At 40.9% G+C, this 18,819-nt stretch overlaps 1 long non-coding RNA gene across 1 annotated transcript; it reads right to left on the bottom strand.

Moving 5' to 3' along the window:
- Positions 1–16,272: 16,272 nt before the first annotated feature.
- On the bottom strand, positions 16,273–17,236 carry LOC115305714. Its single transcript, XR_003914957.1, has 2 exons — positions 17,203–17,236; positions 16,273–16,493 (listed from the first exon to the last, which is right to left on the bottom strand). It is a non-coding gene; the product is annotated as an uncharacterized LOC115305714 (long non-coding RNA).
- Between the last annotated feature and the right edge of the window lie 1,583 nt (positions 17,237–18,819).

Below are 18,819 nucleotides of genomic sequence, written 5' to 3'. Positions count from 1 at the left end.
GCCTGCTCTTTACATCATATTATCCTTCAGGGAGGTGAGGCTATATTATAACAGAATAATATACATACAAGTCAGCTAGTAGCTACTGAATGCCTACTACATGCCAGGCCCTCTGCCTCATATAGTCATCTCATGTAACCCACACAAGTCTGCACATTAGGTAGTTGCTGCTGTTATAGAATATATGTGTGTCTTTTTTATAATACTTAAATATATATGTGTATATATTTACACGGAGATGTGGAAACTGAGGTCTATGAAGGTTAAGTAACACAGGTCAAAATTCACAGTGCCAGCAGGTGGAATGGGATTGAAATTCACATTTGTCCGCGTTCTTCCCACTGTACCAACCTAGAAGAGCACATTTGGGCAAACCCCTAGTCAACTAGTACCCATCTTACCTTGGATCCGGCCATTTTCCTAGAAGCTTGTTTTAGGTACGTAAAAGTTCCTCTGGAATTTCAGGGATGAAACAGCTTTTCATGCCTACCTACAGAGATCGACAGATGTTATTGTTGTTGTTGTTTGTTGTTGTTATTATTTTGCCTGAAAATTCAAGCAGGACAAACATAATGTTCCATGAAATGCTTTTTGCTTTCATATTGATTTTTTACCTCTTAGTGACTTTATACTTAACCTTGTATTCTTCTAAACACTTATGAAAGATACAGCCAATCTGCATCCTTTCAAATATTCACAATCGTGAATACCACTTACAATTTTTACTTTACTTTGGCAGAAAGCACTTCACTGACAAAAGACTATCATGTCCCTGAACAGCAAATATGATTTTTACTAAAGAACTCAAAAGTGCAAGAGACCACAGACCACATTTGGTCTCCTATAAGGGATCTGGAAGAAGTTGGGTGTTCAGTAAATACTAAATCATATACTGATTGAATTTAAATTATCATTCAGCATTTCAGGCAAATTTCTTAACTTACTGGAATGGATATTATTTTCATACGAGTACAAGGAAAATGATAAAAACCACTACTTGTGGATTGTGTTTATAAGGTATTGGAGCCCTCCACCCCTGCCAACTCCTATGGCTATTTAAAACATTAATCGTAATACTATTGTTCCTTTCACTTTTGAATAAGAAAAGGCAATCAGAGAGATAGTCATTTTTCCAAGGTAATAGAATGACACCTGATCAATTTATAGCTTCTAGGTTAGTCAACTTTTGTTTTCACTCTTGTGTTTCAATTTTTTGTTTCCAAGAGAAAAATATTTTCATGTATTCTTCACATGACTGCAGATATGAAGATGTCCAGGACAACATAAGGAAGTATTTTGTGTTAATAGTAGTCAAACCAAATGATTTCTGAGATTTCTTATAAATTTGATAGTACTTTAGGAAGAAGGCATTTAATATTAAAACCAAATAAGTATAGATTTAATATCTTCTCAAAGTAGTACCCATTTGCTATAAGATATATGAACAATATAGAATTGTGGGAAACACAAAAGTTAGACATTTACTGCCATACTTGTGAACTTCCCTAGTGACCCAGTCAAACCAGTTTCTCGGCTCTTTTGAAGAACAATTCCTTTTCTATCACTGTACACATTGCTTCTAGGTAGGACCTGCCATGTTCTTATGTGACTGCACATGCTTGGCTACAGGGTCAAGGAGAGGGCATGTGAAACAATTTGAGCAATGATAGTAACTACATTATTGGCCCCAGTAATTGGTGCAGGAATGTGCATGTGACAAAGCCAGACCAATCAGAATCCTTCCCTGAGATTTTTTGCTAATTCAAGATGAGGGAGGAAGAACTTTCTGGGAAGATGTGAGCCTAGAATCTGCCAGCCATGGCCAAGTCCCCACTAGTAAAAGAGGCAAGCCCACAATTCAAGGGGAATATAGCTGAGACCCAGAAAGAAAAATAGCAGGTATTGTTTATGGTATTTAGATCCTTGATTCTAGATATTTCTCAAGTTGGCTACACACATGTCCTTACTATATTTGTGAACATAATCCAATAACTCCTTCTTTGTTTATACTAGTTCAAATAGAGTTTCTATCATCTGCAGCACCCCCCCCCAGTTTGATTAATGTAATTAATGCATAAAATTGAAAGTGGAATAACCCCCCCAACCCCATTTCCAGAGGTACTAGTCAGGGCTTATGGATATAAGTGCAGAAACCTGGTTTGATCCATCTTAAACAAATAGGGTGATTCATTTGCTCATGTAACTGAGCCTTTGGAAGAGCCAGCTGTGAGAGACAGCCTGTGGACCTGGACACCAGGGGCTCATGACTAGCGCTGCCTTGTTCCTGCCTCTCTCTGCAGGTTAACTCCATTCTCTCAGACTGACTCTTTTCCACGTAGAATGAAATTGACCATCACTAGCTCCAGAATCATTTTGTGACTAGAGACAGAAGAGGCCTTTCTCCTCCTCTCAAAGGAAGCTGGTTAGAAAAACAAGGTGGCCGGAGGCTCTTGGGGAGCACAACGGTCAATTCTTGTAGCCAGAGAGAATTGAAAAGATGATGGTAGCTTCCATTTGGGATAACTGACATAAGCAAGAAGAGGAATAGTTTATCAGATAAAGAAGGTGGTTTCTAGAAGAAACGAAACATGTAAAGCAGATAACCAGTTACTGATCATATGTCCTCTGTTAACAGTTTGGTGCATACATTTTGGACTTTTTTCTCATGTGAGAATATGTAGAAAATAGGAAAATTCCAGGGTATCTGCTTATGCTGGATTCATCCCAATATTTAAAACAAAGCATAGTTATAGATTTCTCTGTGAAAAGAAGGCATGCCATAGCATACCTGGTGTTAATATGAAGGGATAAAATTGTTTCTATTTCTTTTTTTATTAAAAATTTCTTTAATGTTTATTTTTCTTTTGAGAGAGAGAGAAAGAGAGACAGAGCACAAGTCGGGGAGGAGCAGAGAGAAAGGGGGACACAGAACCTGAAGCAAAATTCAGGCTCTGGGCTGTCAGCCCAGAGCCCAATGTGGGGCTGGAATCCATAGATTGAGAGATTATGAAGGCTGAGCTCAAGGCAGATGCTTAACCAACTGAGCCACCCAGGTGTCCCTAAATAGTCCCTATTTCTAGCTGGTGGCATTCTACTTTCTTTTAGGAGCAAGAGAAAAGCAAAATTTCTCAAAAGGACTTGGAAGTGCAGGCATGACACCATCTAACTTTTGGCAGAATACATCTTTCTGAAAAGATATTACAAAGATGTCTTTGTGATAAAAAATCCTGAGACTACTCTTTCACTTCTGTTTACATCCCTTAAGATAGGCTCCTAACACGGTTGTGGGCATACAGCATGTTCTTAATAGATGACTAATTGCCTTAGAATCTGAAACAGGTATGTATTTTCATCAGGACTCTGCTGTTTTCTATAACATTACATATATATATATTTGAAAAGATGTTAATGGTTTTGCAGTTTCGTGATGTTTAACGATTATCTGCAGGCTTTATAACGTAAGCCGTGGCAGCCAGTCTCTGAGAAGGACCCTGGGGATTCTCACCATCTTGGTGTTCATGTCCGCGCATAATCTTCTTCCACAGTGAATCAAGGCTGTTTTGTGTGACCAAACACTGTGACTCGGAAGCTGTGCCTTGTCCTCTTGTATTATTCACTCTGGGAGAAGTCAGATGCCAGGTCATGGATTTTCAAATAGTTCTGTGAGAGGCTTATGTGGAAAGAAATTAATATCTCTTGCCAGTAGCCACATCAATTTGCCAACCATGTGAGTGGGCCACCTTTAGCCCCACTGAAGCCTTTACTTGAGGTCAATCACAGGAGACACCTCAGAGAGCCTCTCAGGAAGACTGAGCTAGAACTGCCCAGCCAAGCCATTCCCTAATTTTGGCCCATGGAGGAATAAAGACTATGAGAAATGAGAGATGTTTCTGTTGTTTTAAGCCACCACATTTTGGGGAGTTATTTGTTACACAGCAATAAATAACTAATATATAAACTAGTAAACTGTATCTCAGTAAGCTTAACAGCAACCTTTTCTTCTGAAATTCTAAGTCAATTTTGAGATGTCAAGTGAGACCACATTATCACAAATGGAATATGTTTTCTGGTTCCTTCTTCCTGTTGAATCTACTCTTCTGAGAACTGCGTATCTCTAAGGCAGTAATAATTAAATGTCTGCCTTCAGCCAATGGGATCTTTGTTGCAGAGAAAACTAGAAACCCTGTGTTATTTATCAGTAGTAAAAATTCAGGTAGAGCTGAGGTCACTAGTGAAAGAATAGAAGTAGCAGTTAGGCAATCTCCCTCTCTCCCACCCAACAGGCTCTCCTTTAAATGCTAAGCAGAACTGCACCTTAAAAAAACACATTCAACAAAAGTGCTGCTGTTCTTATATTTTAGAATCTTCGGTGTTTACTTTTACCAAGTAATTTGTTGAGAAAATGCATGCTACCCAAGTATTTTTAGTTATATAAACTTGTTAATTGCTAAAGGAAGGGGTTTTTGGAAACACTCATGCTAGTATTTGCTTTTCTGAACACCAACTGTCCCTTAGCTACATGTTCAAAAGATTCAAAGAAAGAGCTTTAAATATTGCAAAGAAGGAAGAACGAGAAAACAACCTATTTTTTAAAAAAGAACTATCTTTAGAAAAATTCAAATTGATCTAGGCATTCTAACAAGGGTAACAAGGAATTGTCTTACATTCATGTCTAAAATTACAGAATTTAGCATGAGTAAATATGAAAATATGGTTCTTTTTTAGCTGCAGCATTTAAAAAAAATCCTGCCAAGTTATAAATCATTGTCATTCAGAAAGTAGATTAGCGGTTTTCTAGGGCTGGGGGTACAAGGGCTGGGGCTAATGGGTTCAAGGCTTCTTTTTGAGGGTGATAAAAATGTCCTAAAACTAGATTATGATGATGGTTTACAGTCCTGTAAATTTACTGAAAAAAAACCCATTGAATTGTAGACTAGAAACGGGTGACTTTTGTGAAATAGAAATTCTATCTAAATCAGACTGTTCTTAAAAAGTGTCATTGATGACTGAAAATATCCAGCTAAAGGATTAGCAGTGTGCAGAGAGTTACCAAAAGAAGGATTCTATCTCAGATGTTGTTTTCCTCCTACTTCTAAGCTGTTAGATGTGTATAACTGAAGCTGAAATCAAATTTTAAGATGCCCCAATGGGACATTTAAAAACCTCTCTAACAAGAAACACATTTAAGAGGCTTTGTTTAAGCTTGGAGGTATGCTTCACCTTGTGCTCTGACAATAAATTTGATAGACTTTGAACTTGCTTTCAGAACTGAAAGGGTAATAGCTACAGTTGTTTGCAGTTACTATCAAGGCAAATGCACAGTGCAAAACTGAAACTCTTACAAGTGAAAAAGGCATGCTTTTCATAGACATTACTGTAACCACAACAAAGCGTGCCAGATAGTTTGCATTATAGTTCTTTCAAAGGGTTACAAAGTAACCGTTTTCCTATGGGTTACCTCATGTATACGTAGTAACAGTTGTGAACTCTAAAATAAGCAAGTCTGTTGTGTTTGTTTCAATTTTTTTTTTTTTTTTTTTTTACTTCTGGCACTACAACAACAACCAAAAAATCTTGTTAACTGGATTTTGTTGACTGCCCGAAATATAAAAGTTTTTTAAGGGGGAAAGCTTTAGTTCTTAAGTAAAAGGCCAAAGACAATTAAAGGTACCCTAACTGTAATTGCAACTACACATTTATAAGTTAATTAAAAGCTTATTAAATGTCCCAGGCCAAAGTGTATGTTTTATTAAAAGATATAAAAATGTATAATAAAATATATTTAAAATAAAATATAATTCCTGTAATATAAAAAGCCAGAAAGAAAATACTGTTACTGCATGATTCCATTTTTTCATGTTCTGGAAAAGCAAAACTTGAGCACAGAAAACAGATCAATGTTTCCCAGGAGTTTCTGGAGAAGGGGAGGAGACTACACAAGAGCCCTAGGGAACTTTCTGGATAATGGAAACATTCTGTATTTTAATTATGTGACTCTGTGCATTTGTCAAAACTCACTGAACTGTTATAAAAAGGGATGAATTTTAACATAAGTAAATTATAACTCAATATCTGACAGAAATATATTAGAAATGTTAAAGTTAACTACATATTTTGACCAGAGTATGTTCTCAGACTTAACTACAGCATGCTGAAAATACACTATGGCATCAAACAAAAATTGAGGCTATAGTTACTGGAGGTTTTATGATTTTCTCCAATTTTTTATCTTCTTTGTAGAAAACTTGATGGGAAAAACCAGTCCAGATAGAAACTAAGCTAAAATTAGTTCCTACAATGTAGATGATCAAATGTTTTACAGGGTACTAACTTTCATCATTTGCTCTATTATTAATTATGTATTGTATCTTCCTACAATTTCTCTATTGCTTTTATTATTGCAACTACTTAAGCCATAGGTCATTAAAGGCCCTCTAAATGCCAGCCATTCTCACACCTGTGTGTCACTGTCCTGTCTGTCTCTATGTATGGCAATTTTTAAAAAGAATTCATTTTAATTAGTTCCCTTGATTTAGATACTTTTTTACTGTTTGTTGAGGTAACAGACCAATCAAATTATAACTTTTCTTGATATATGTATACATACGTGGCAGTGTTACACATTTAGTAAATAAAATAGGAGAGATTTGAACCTAGATGTTTTTTCAATTGGAGAATGTATTTTGTCATGTTTATTTCTATTTTGTACCATCATGTGAATTCTTTGAAGGAAGAGGCAATGTGATATGTGTCTATTCATTTGTGATGTGCCTACCTTAGTGTAATGCATGTCGCACATGCTCACAGACTGTTGCACAAGGGACAAAACAGATCCGTTAATAGTCATCACAGAGGGTTGTTGCTATTATAATAGTTAATCTTACATCGAAATCTTTTTGGGAGATGTGTTTATATTAAGAGTTACAGGGAAAGGCTTCTCCCTACAGCAGTCACAAAATTGATTTCTAATTTATCCTTGAAAGTCATGGTCATTTTATTTTTAAAAAAGTATTTCCACTTATTACCCAAGGCTTAGAGGCATAACTTAGTTTCATCCCAATGAATTTAAGATACCACTTGACTGTGGTTGTGAAGGCTTTTGTAGATTAGCGTTGGACATACTTTTCAGCATCCTCCTAATAAGCCTGCCTGTTCTGCAGAGGCTCCCAGATTCCTTGTAGCTGGGGCCCAGAGTTCATTCAGGATTACCAATGAGATGCACTTCTGGAAAAGCAAACCCTCTTTTTGTTGCCTCTGTTGGCAACACAGTTGTGGAGGTGCTGGGCTTTGCTGTGAGAGCTTGAGTACAGCACCCTCTCGGTCTAGTCACTAGCTTCATGGGTGTGGGCCGCGGGTTGGCTGGTTTGGACTATAATGAGTGTGAGGCGGTCTGAAGCCAGCAGTCGCCGCAAAGGGTTCTGATGGCGGCATGAGTAGTGCCGCTCTGGAGCTGCCTCTTCCTGGCTGGAGAAGAGACAGCAGCTTCCTTGGTGGTCAGGTCTGTGCAGGGGTTTTGTGAATTGTTGTTAAAGCTAAACCTCTAGGTCTGTTTCTTCAGCCATTTCGATGGTTCTTAGTCATTTAACACCCCATAATAAATCCTTTCCTGCTTAAATAAGCTTGAGTGGATTTTATTCTCTGCAAATGAACCCTGACCAATACAGAAATGAAATGGATTGTACTCATCTATGGACAAACATTAAATGGATGATAGCACTGTACTGTCAATCAATACCATGACCAAAATGACTCCTGAGCCTAGCTAAAAGGAATGAATTGACATTGTAGGTTCAGATGGAAATTCTTCGTCTATTGGTAATCTAATGAACTCCAAAGAGAAGGCTACATCTTGCATACAAACTGAACATTGCCTGAAATAAGAAAATATTGATCAGGACCTTTAGATTTTTATTTTCGTTTTGGTAAGACTATTTAAAACTGATATTAGGCATGATTAAGTAGAAGTGGGAGGGAGGGAAATAAGTGAGTGAATCATGTGATATAAAAATAGATTTTTTGAATGGAAACTTTTCTAAGATATGCTAATTTTATGAAAATCGACTGATTTTATTTGGTTAGGAAAATTCTTTTTTTTAATGTTTATTTTTTATTTTTGAGAGAGAGAGAGTTTGAGCAGAGGAGGGGCAGAGAGAGAGGCAGACACAGAATCTGAAGCAGGATCCAGGCTCTGAGCTGTCAGCACAGAGCCCGATGCGGGGCTGGAACTCACGAATGTGAGATCATGACCTGAGCCGAAGTCGGATGCTTCCGACTAAGTCACCCAGGTGCCCTGGTTTGGTTATGAAAATTCTTAAAGCCTGTGAGAAGTCAAAGCCCTTTCCAAAAGAGGGGACCCCCAAATATTTGAGGGTACTAGATTAAAGGGGGAGCCCTTCATAAAAAGTTTTGCTTGGAGGTCTAAAATTACACATAGGATAGGTGTAAAATTTTACTTTGAAACCATATACTTAATTGGTGCTAGGCAACTTACTGCAAAAAGTTTTTAACTTCTAGAAGAAAAAAATAGACTGAAAACGTAGACTATGATGATGATGATCTATTTTGAAGGATATCTTTCTTGGATGGTAGAGCCACCAAAACTATTTTCATTATGCTTTAACTTAAAATAGTTTAAAGGGAGTCTTACAGTACAACCTAGGTGTTCAAGGTATATCATTATATCATTGTGAAGGTGTCAGCAATGTAGAACTGCTATTTAAAAAGAGCTGACATAACCCTACAGTATACTAACTGAAATATGACACGCAAAAACTATGAAGTTACTTTTTCCAGTATATATATTTTCCAATATAAACATAATTTTTCCATATATATTGTTGGTCAAATTCATATTAGAAACTCACATCCAATCTGAGGCTTCATTTTTTAAAACAGAATGTAGAGAAACTAGAAAAGGAACAGAGCATAGTACAAAGACCGATTAAGGAGCTAGAAAATAAGGATTAAAATGATCAGGAAGGGTGCTGGATTTATTTAGCCATAAGAAGGCTAAATGGTCTTAATGTGGAAGTAACAGTGTTCTTGGCTATAAAAATATAGAGAATGTACATGTAAAAGTTCTAACCATCCAGACCATAACAGCACAGAATTAATAAATAGGAACATAATCAGGGGCACCTGGGTGGGTGGCTCAGTCGGTTAAGCGTCTGATTTTGGCTCAGGTCACAATCTGATGGTCTGTGAGTTCAAGCCCCACGTCGGGCTCTGTGCTGTCAGCTTGGAGCCTATTTTGGAATCTGTGTCTCCCTCTCTCTCTGCCCATCCTCTGCTAGTGCTCTTTCTTGCTCTCAAAATTAAAGAGAACATTAAAAAAAATTTTTTTAAATAGGAACATAAGGTTTGCAACAACAATCATATAAATGAGAACTGTTTTTACCTTTTGATTCCAAAATAGCTAGCCAGATCAACTGAATCTCCACAATGTAAGAACACCGGGAAAATGGAACTCTGGTTGAAATAGAGAGCTTCTGCAGTGTCTAAGGATTGCTGAATTAATATGTAAATATTTCATTATAAGAAGAAATAATTCTATTATTTATTATTGGGAAAATCATTAATGGGAGGCCCGTGTGCTTACCGGTTGCAGATATTTTCAGTAGAATAACTCATTCACATAGTCATCGAGCTCACTGAAATAGCAAGTTACAGCAAGTTTTATGAATAATTGCAGAGGACATACTTAACATGTACTGACAGATTTGAATCTCCAGTAGTAACACTTATTCTTAAACCTAGGCTCCTTGCCAACAGGGAAAAAAAACCTATTGGCTCTTGGGTCCCTGTCACCTTTCTGTGAGGTACCTGCATTGTCATAAATGCAGTGTTTAAAGAATAATCTTGGTCATTAGGCTGGTTTCTAATATAAACCGGGCTAGGATTAAAGATGGCAAAACAGCAGAAGGCTGTTATCAAATGCCACTAATTACTTCTTTTGAAGTGTTTTAAAATACTTTGATAATAAAATGAGGGTCAGTTGCCAAAAAAAAAAAAAAAAAAAAAATTCGCAGGACTCAGCGCCGGAACAGTGCCTTAGATCTTGGACCACCCTGATGACCACATATAACAAGAGCAGAGACAGAGTGGTTCTCTGTAGAATCATGATTCAGAGTCCTTGTGGGAAGATGTGGGAGGGGTCTGGAGGGGAGATAGTGAGGAGTAGAAAAGTGGTGTTGCCAGAGAGCTTCCGGATGTTTCCTGGAATCAGATATAACCCTGATGCTTTAACTCTCTCTCCTAAAGAAGCTTAGAATTTTAAGTAAAATGCTAAAAAAAAAAAAAAAAAGGTGTGAGGAAATGTTTTCTTAGTCCAAATGAAGAACAGAATGCACAATTATCCAGTGATTTTGAAATAGGTCCAGGATTCTGTTAGGATAAGCAGGCAAAATAAGAGTTTCAGATGTTCCCTGTAGTGGAAATCTGGGGAGGGGGTTGCTGCTCTATAGACCTCACTCTGAGCAAGAGCCTCTCACCCCAGCTCCATGGCATCTTGATAGAACAGCCAATTGCATAGCTCTGCTGACCTACCACCTGCCTGAGCATCAGAGAAACCTCTTCCCCAGGCACAGTGGTTAGTCCAAGGTGGCCATGGGTCTAAACTGAGACTTGGAGATTAGTGTTGCTTTTGGAGAATAGAGGCCACCTCCTCTTCTGGGACAACAACCTAGCAAGCCATGTAAACCCAGGATGGCGGAAGACCACCTTTCTTAGCACCAGGAGAGAATCTGCAAGAGAATAAGTCTAAAGCAGAGGTGGAGCCAAGAGATGAAGAGTGAAAAGCCATCCAGGCAGCAAAGTTTGAGCCCTATCCAGCAATGGTGAAGGCAAGCCCACTCCTGGAGCATTTATGTTAACTGAGCCTTAAGCTTCTTTTCTCTTTAACCTACATGAATTTCCATTTCTGTCACTTCACCATAAGAGTCCTGACTCCTGCATATCCATTTTACAGACTGAGAAACAAAAGCACAATGACTGTTAAACTCTCTAGTGAAGAAGACGTGAGAAAACCCATTAGAATGTTCACTAGTCCATGGTGTGGACACAATGACACTATCACACTTTTTTGTATTTGGACTTAAACATGTTGGATTTGGTGAGGTTTCATGGTCAGAGGTGAAGGGCGTGAGCATTGAGTTGAGTCAGGCAGCCCAAAGTCCCAGCCTCAGCTCACGCTTACTGGCTGAGGGGCTTAGGTGGGAAGAGGGGAAGAAGTACTACACTTCCCTATGTATCAGTTTTCTCATCTATAAAAAAAAAAGAATAGTAATTCCAACCTTACTAAACTATTACAAGGATTAAATGAGGTAGCGTGTCTGATCTGTTGTGCACAACTCTATGTAAACCATATAGTGAGTGGTATACGGTAAGGATTCAATAACTTCCTCCTGTTTTCCTAATGCTAGTGAACACCAACATTGTAAATGAGACCTAGGGGAAGGTTCAAGCACTGGTGGGGTGCGGGGTGGGAATTTTGTGCATTTCAGGGCATGGGGGTTTCTTTCCCTATGTTAAAAGGCACTTATAAAGCTGTTCTACCATTTATTAGAACTGTTCTTTTAAAATAAATTGTACCTAGGAATCCTGTGTATACGTAACAATACTACAAAGAGGGAATTTTTAAAAGTTAGATCAATTTTGTCTTTCTCTGTCTCTCCTCCCTCATTCCCCTCACCCCCACCAGTTCCCTGGTTTCCTAATCTCAGGTTCTGACACTACCACCCAACCTCAGTCCAAGCAAGATAGCAAGAAGGAATTAATCTACTCTTTCTCCTATATCCTTATGCCTTGGTCATTTGCTCTTTGTGCTCAGATCTAGTTTCTTACTTTCCTCTGTTTTGCTCTTCCTGGAAAAGGCAAGGTCTCACTGCCAACCAGCCCCTAGTCAGGCTTGGCCAGTGGCGATAACAGGACCCGGAGAAGGCATCGTCCCCTCTTGTCACTTGAGCTGACTGCATCTTTTTCATGGCAGCCACAGCTCCTGGGCTCTGGTGACACCACTGCTCCTTTGGTCCCTCCAGTCTTAGAGGTAGTAGCTCTGCTCTTCCTAATCTTGGGGTTTCCAACTGTTTCCTATTAGCCCTTTTTATTTTTCTAACACCTTTAAAAATAGTTCCCCATGTTAAATATCTTCTATGAAACTCACTGGCATTGGTTCTTTCTGGATTAGGCACCGACCGATGGAGTCCTCAATATCCAATTAGTGACCGTCTCTTGCCAATTTTTGTCTCTGTTTCTCTTCATCCCTCTCACTGCCCTATTGCAGGCCATTATCTCTCACCTGGACTAACTGAATGTCCCCATTCTTAGTCCCTTGATCTTCAATCTAGTTCCCCATAAAGACCCTTCCCACATGCTGCCAAAGCAAGCTTTCTAAAACACAGTCACCTTACTGTGACCTTATTACTAACCTTCTTAAAAACCTCTTTGGAGGTTCTTTACCTCATATAAGAGCTCTGAGCTCCTTAGCATGATGGACGAAGCTTTCCAGGACCTGCCTCTTAATCCCTGTCCAACTGCATCCTCTCAATGTTCTAGTAACACCAAGTGGCTTAGAACACTGGCTCACACACACATTCACACATGTGTATGCACACAACTCCTCACACACAAACATCCTGCTGTTCCACACCTCTTTGGTCTTTGTCACTTTTTTTTTTGACTTTGTACCTCTCTGGCTAACTCTCCTTCAAATCTCCGCTCAAAGATGTCCCCTCCAGAAAGCTTCTGTGATGATCCAACCTGGGCTTCCTTTGGGCTTGTATAGCAACTGGTGAATACTTTTATGAGTGCAGTTACCATATTTTATTAACACACCCTGGTTATGCATGTCTTTTACCCACATGGAGGGCCTCCAGGGCCCTGTCATGCCTTCCTCATTCATCTGTTTCTGTACTTCCTATCAAGAGATATTGGTTGAACTGGACTGAACTATACCCCCATGTGCCCCAGCAGCCTAAATTAGGAACCCATGAATCATCCTTAATTTCCTTCCCCTTTACTCCTACGTCCAGTTGGTTAACTGGTCTTAATTATACATCAGAAATTACTCTAATATCTTGATCCTTTCCTCTTACCCCATAGCCATTGTCCCAATCTTCCAAGTCAATGTTTTTAAGCATTCTTGAACTCTGATCCGATAGTAAGAAATACATTTTGCATTCTGATCTGGGATATGAATTCCATAGTTCAAATTTTTTAATAAAATCACTAATAAGATATCATTTGCAACCAAGAGGAAACTTAACTCAAGACTTAAACCTAGCTACTTTTTTTTTATCTTATTTCTTCTATTTTTCAGGTCGTAAACCCTACATTATACTGAATGGCCTCAACCCTGTCATGCTTTCTATCTGAAATAATACTAAATTTTAACTAAATGTACTTCATTCATTTTGAAGATTAGTTAAATCCATTGTAGGAGTGGATTTATTAAAAAGTCAAATTGCCCAGAAGATTATGCACAACAAGCAAGTAAATAAAAAATAAGTTTTATGAAACATTGGCTTTTATTACCTGAGATATCTGATATTTTTTCCATTCAGATCTATTTTTTTCTAAATGCAGGTTGTGACCCACTAAAATCATTTCAGGACCCACTTACGGTCATGACCCACTGTTTGAAAACCACTGTTGTAGGCTTTCATGATCACTTGCTAGAACTACTGCAATTACTACCAACTTGCTTCCCTGTCTCCAGTCTGGTCTCCACACAGCTGCCTTTCTAAAGGAGATAAGTCTAACCACATTACTTTCCTCCTAAATAAAAAATGTTCTGGGAGACTGAGTCCCCACTACCTGTGAAATGAAATCCCTGTTCTTTAGCATGAGCATATCAAGTCCTCCAAGGTCAGCCCAGGCTCACTTTTCACCCTGAGGTCTACCCACTGCTGTCACCCTCTCTACTACACCACCCAACTTTTACCTTTCCCCTTGCAGAACTTTCCTGGCTCCATCCTTCACCACTGCTGTTTGCTCTACTTGACATGCCCTTTCCCTTCTTATGGGCCTGTTTATCCTACTTTATTCTTTAAGGCCTAAGTGTCAATGTCAATATTTATGTCTCCCTCACCTTCCCCTCACTTTTGAGAGGCTAGCAGATTAACAGCCTCGTCATCTGCCTTCCTGTTGGACAACTCTGGCATTCTCATTTTTGCTTTGTATGAGGCTAAGGATGTACCTGTGTCATCTTTCTAAATATGAGCCTCTTGGGGGCAGAACATTTGTGTTATGAGGAGAGATAATGACTGTAAATTGGCAATTCCTTTCCCCCAGAGTATCTTCTCCTCTGTGCCTCACACTGTGCTAGGCATGAAGGAAACAAAGGTGGACAGGACAAATGCCATCCCTTTCCTTGTAGAACTGCTGGCCTAATGTAGCATTCTTAACCTTTCTTCCTTCCTAACACACTTGAGGAATACAGCATAACCTCATCAGTGCCAAAGGCTCATTGTGTTGTGATTTTCAGCTCAGAACACACTCATGGTGGATTGGGAGCGGTGAGGGGTAGGTGGGTGCAGGTCAACAAAATGCCCTGCATGATTCTGGTGTATCCTCCTTCTACATGAATAGGGACACAGATTCAGCAAAGTGTAAAGGCACTTAGCATACAGTGTATAGAAGCTGTGATGAGAAAGTAGTTCATTGAGCAAGCTGGAAGAGCACCTACAGTGAAGTTGAGTGGAGGTCAAAGAGCTTTCTGGAGGAAGTAACATAGAGTGAGAACTGAAAGAGCAGTAGGAGCTGGTAGAAGAAAGGACAGAGATGAGTTGACATGGAGGGCAGTATTCTAGAAATAACTTATGCTCAAGCTCAGAAAAACAAAAAGGGTTACCTGGGTGGCTCAGTTGGGTAAGTGTCCAACTCTGGATTTCAGCTCAGGCTCACGGTTCATGAGTTCCAGCCCCGAGTCAGGCTCTGTGCTGACAGCGTGGAGCCAGCTTGGGATTCTCTCTCTCCCTCTCTGCCCCTCCTCTGCTTGAACTCTTCTCAGAATAAATAAACATTTAAAAAGAAAAATACCAACAAAAGAATTTGGTGCCATTAATGGAATTAAAAGAATTTAAGAATGGCTGAAGGTGGGAGTGCAATCGAGAGGGGCAGCTCAAGACCTAGGTCTGGACTGTCTCGAGGGGCTTTGTATCTTGTGCCCTGCTTCATTCTGAGGGCAGTGAAGACCACTGCATGTGGTTGGTTAAGGGGACATGGCTGCACAGTGAAGAAGGATTTAGGAGCTGGTAGACAGAAGGCAGCTAATAAAATCCCTGTTCTTAGATACTTCTAAGTATCCTATCTAGGGTAGGAGTTGGCCATTAATTGGGTATATTGGTTAAGGGAGAGGAGTTGGCTTGGTTTTGACTTGAACACCTGTGTGGGGGTATACACACGCAGAGCAGACCATTTATCATGGGTAGTTAGGAGGCAGATAATGACCAGTTCAGTTTGGAACGTTTAACTTTGACATGTCCAAGTAGAGACTTCTGTATATAGTAAGATACACAGATCTGGAATTCACAAAAAAAGACCCAGGTAAGAGAGAAGGACTTCAAATGATAACAGGGCCCAAGGCCTGGATAAACTCATCTAGGGAGAGAATGCTGAGTGAGATGAGAGGGGGCCAAGGCAGGGATTTTAATCTTTAAATACCAGCATTTAAAGGACTAGAGGAAGAGGAGGCAGCAGAGACTATCAGGAGCAAAGCTATCTATCAGCAGATGGGTATAGCAAGTTCCCTTCCGTTTCACAGATGAGGAAACTGGGTCTCACATTTCACAGCTTGTTTAAGTCCTTCCAGCTGGGATGGGGCAGAACTGTGTTTCAACCTCTATCAGGTGTCTGGCTTTCAAATCAACTTGTTTCTGTTACAGGCATACCTTGTTTTATTGCACTTGGCAGATACTGTATTTTGTTTTTGATTTTAACAAATTGAAATTTTGTGGCAACCCTGCATCGAGCAAGTCTGTTGGCACCATTTTCCCAACATCATGTACTCACTTCATGTCTCTGTATCATGTTTTGGTTAATTCTTGCAATATCTCAAACTTTTAAATTATTATAGTTGTTATGGTTATCTGTGATCACTGTTTACAACCTGCTGAAAGCTCAGATGATGGTTAGCATGTTTAGCAATAAAGTATTTTACAATTAAGGCATGCACTTTTTCATTCACTTTTTTTTTTAGATATAATGCTACTGCACACTTAATGGACTGCAGTATAGTGCAGACATAACTTGTAAGTACACTGGGAAACCAAACAATTCACTGGACTTGCTTTATTATGACATTAGCTTTACTGCAGTGGTCTGGAACGGACTCTGCAATATCTCCCAGGTATGCTCGTGTACAGAGTGTGGTTGTGTAAACAGATACAACCTCCTCGTCGCTCTAAACTTCTTCTCATTTGGATTTCCCTTCCCAGACACCGATCACAATCCTCGAAAAGCCTGGGCAGTTTCCTTTCTCTGGCTCTCTCTGTTGCCTAGATTCCAGAAATGAGAGATTAGGCAACCCAATGGGGGACAACAAAGGCAGGACTCATCTGACCTTGAACTAGGCTGTGGGGTCATTCTGAACATGACCTCAATGCTAACTTACATGGTGATCTCACTCAGTTCTTTAGGTTTCCTATATGCTTCATGGGGGAACAGGAGCTCACATTATCCAATGTCCTGAGCTAAGAATGAAGTGCTATATAAAGTTATTCATTAAACAGCTTATGAGATACTGTTGCAAACACAGGGCAATGAGAAAATTAGCTTAGGTAACTTGGGTTTTCTCAACAATCTCTCTTACATGAAAGGACTAAACCTTCCACTTGACACCCACCATGTTTAAGCAGGACTGGGTTTTGTTTGTTTTGTTTTAGTAATCTCTACCCCCAACACGGGGCTAGAACTCATGACCCCAAGGTCAAGAGTCACAGGCTCTACTGACTGAGCCAGTTAGGTTTACTGTCATTGACAAGATATCAGGGAAGAATAAAGGCTCCTGCCTTCTTGGGGTGATGTGGGGTGAGCCTGGGCGTTCCCCTGACCACAGTCGTCTCCCCTCCCCCATGTAGATCTACAGAGAAGTTAACCGCACGGGTCTGGAGTCAAACCTCCCCCATTCCCATCTTCCTAGCTCGTGGACAGATTGATTCTTGGAATCAGTTTCCTTATTTGTAAAAAGGGGATAATAGGACTCACCTCATCCAGCTATTGTAAGATAAAGTCCCACAAAGCACTCAGCAAGCTGCTTAGCACAGACCAGTCAATAATCATTAGCTACTGTCACCACCTTTTTTGAGTTAAGCTTTGCCCAGGGGTGGAGTGGGGCCGGAGCCTGGAACTGGTTACTAAGGTTACCTTATAAGGGCCCTGAACTGGAGAGCGAAGGAGCAGCAGGGCAGGTGAGGCTAGCCTCAGACTCATTTCCAAGAGGCAAAAATGTACCAAATCACAACATTCTCCTGTCTCAGATCTGTCAGGAGATTTCTAAGAAGCAATGACAAGGCTTCAGAAGATGGGCCCCTGGCAGAGACCAGGTTTCTGGTGACCACGTCCCTCGATACTGAGAAATGAGATCCCTGACAAGGTGTGGCTAAGTCCTTCAGTTCTACACGAGGTTGGGATTTCTCCCCACACACCACCTGCTTTCCCGGGGTTGACCTGAGCTCGCACTGAACTAAGGGTAACAGCTGAGCACTCCGTGCAGGCCCCCCACCCTCTCCTGGAATTTAGGAAATCCATCTCAGCTCTGGGCTATCTGTGAAAGGAACTAGCTGTGGCTTCTAAGGAGCTCCCGGGGTGGGCGAAGTGTAGCAGTTCTGGGGACCCAGCGAGGAGTCCCTGAGCGCGCCCCCATCCGTCCGGCCCTTTGCGTGAAACCCCGCAGCGCCGCGCAGCGGGGCAGCCAGTGCCCCAGCCCGCGAAACCTCTCCAAGAGAGAAAGAAAAAAAAAAAAAAAAAAAAAAAAAGGCAAATTTGGGAGAGGAAGAAAGCCAGCCCAGCAGTTGCAAGGGCTGCAATTTGGGTCTCTTCTCCCTTCTGACGTAATGCCAGTTTCCTGCTTTCGCATTGCAGTGTGCAGTTTGCTGGCCGGCAAGTCTTTAGATGAATCGACTGAAAGCCAAGATAATCACTGCCACTATCTTGCTTTTTTTTTTTCCCCACGAATACACTTTAACTGGTCCAATAACCCCGCCCCCAAATTCCACGACTTTTGGCTTTTCAGGCGGTATTGTTCTCCCCTCCCCCCAGGAAGGCCGCCTCTTCGGAGCACAGCCCAGCACACCAGGAAACGGCGCCCGTTGCGGCTCAAATGTGGGGCCGGGGCGGGGTCGGTTCAAACGCCCTGTCTCCTTGTCACCCCCCAGCTTTTGTGAGATTCCACATCCCCGCTTTGTGTTAAGTGAAACTATTGCTGAAGCTGCAGCATTTCCTCCCTCTCCCGAAACCGAGGCTGGGAAGTGGGTAAAAAAAGCCACCGTGGAACGTCTCGGACGCTCCTCCAAGTCCAGCACCACCACTGGGACGGGACCAGCAGCAACCGCTCGGCCACCTCAAGCGCGCGCGGGGCTAAATGCACCTCCGCAGCTTCACCGCCGACACCACCCAGCAGAGCCCGGGGAGACTCCCAAGGGCTCTTTAAATACGATCTATAAATACTACAGGCTCTGGGCGCGCGCGTCAGGACAGACTCGGCCTCCTATTGGCTGTCGTAATCTTGCTTATTTGCATAGTCGGATTGCTCAACCGGGCGGCGACCTCTGCTTAGCGCGCCCCTCCTCCTCAGCCAGCGCCCGGGGCCGCGCGGGCGGGCGG

The sequence above is a fragment of the Suricata suricatta genome, chromosome 10, assembly GCF_006229205.1.
Source record: "Suricata suricatta isolate VVHF042 chromosome 10, meerkat_22Aug2017_6uvM2_HiC, whole genome shotgun sequence".
Lineage (NCBI taxonomy): Eukaryota > Metazoa > Chordata > Mammalia > Carnivora > Herpestidae > Suricata > Suricata suricatta.
The sequence above is the reverse complement of the archived record's forward strand: the minus strand, read 5'-3'. Positions and strand labels throughout refer to the sequence as shown.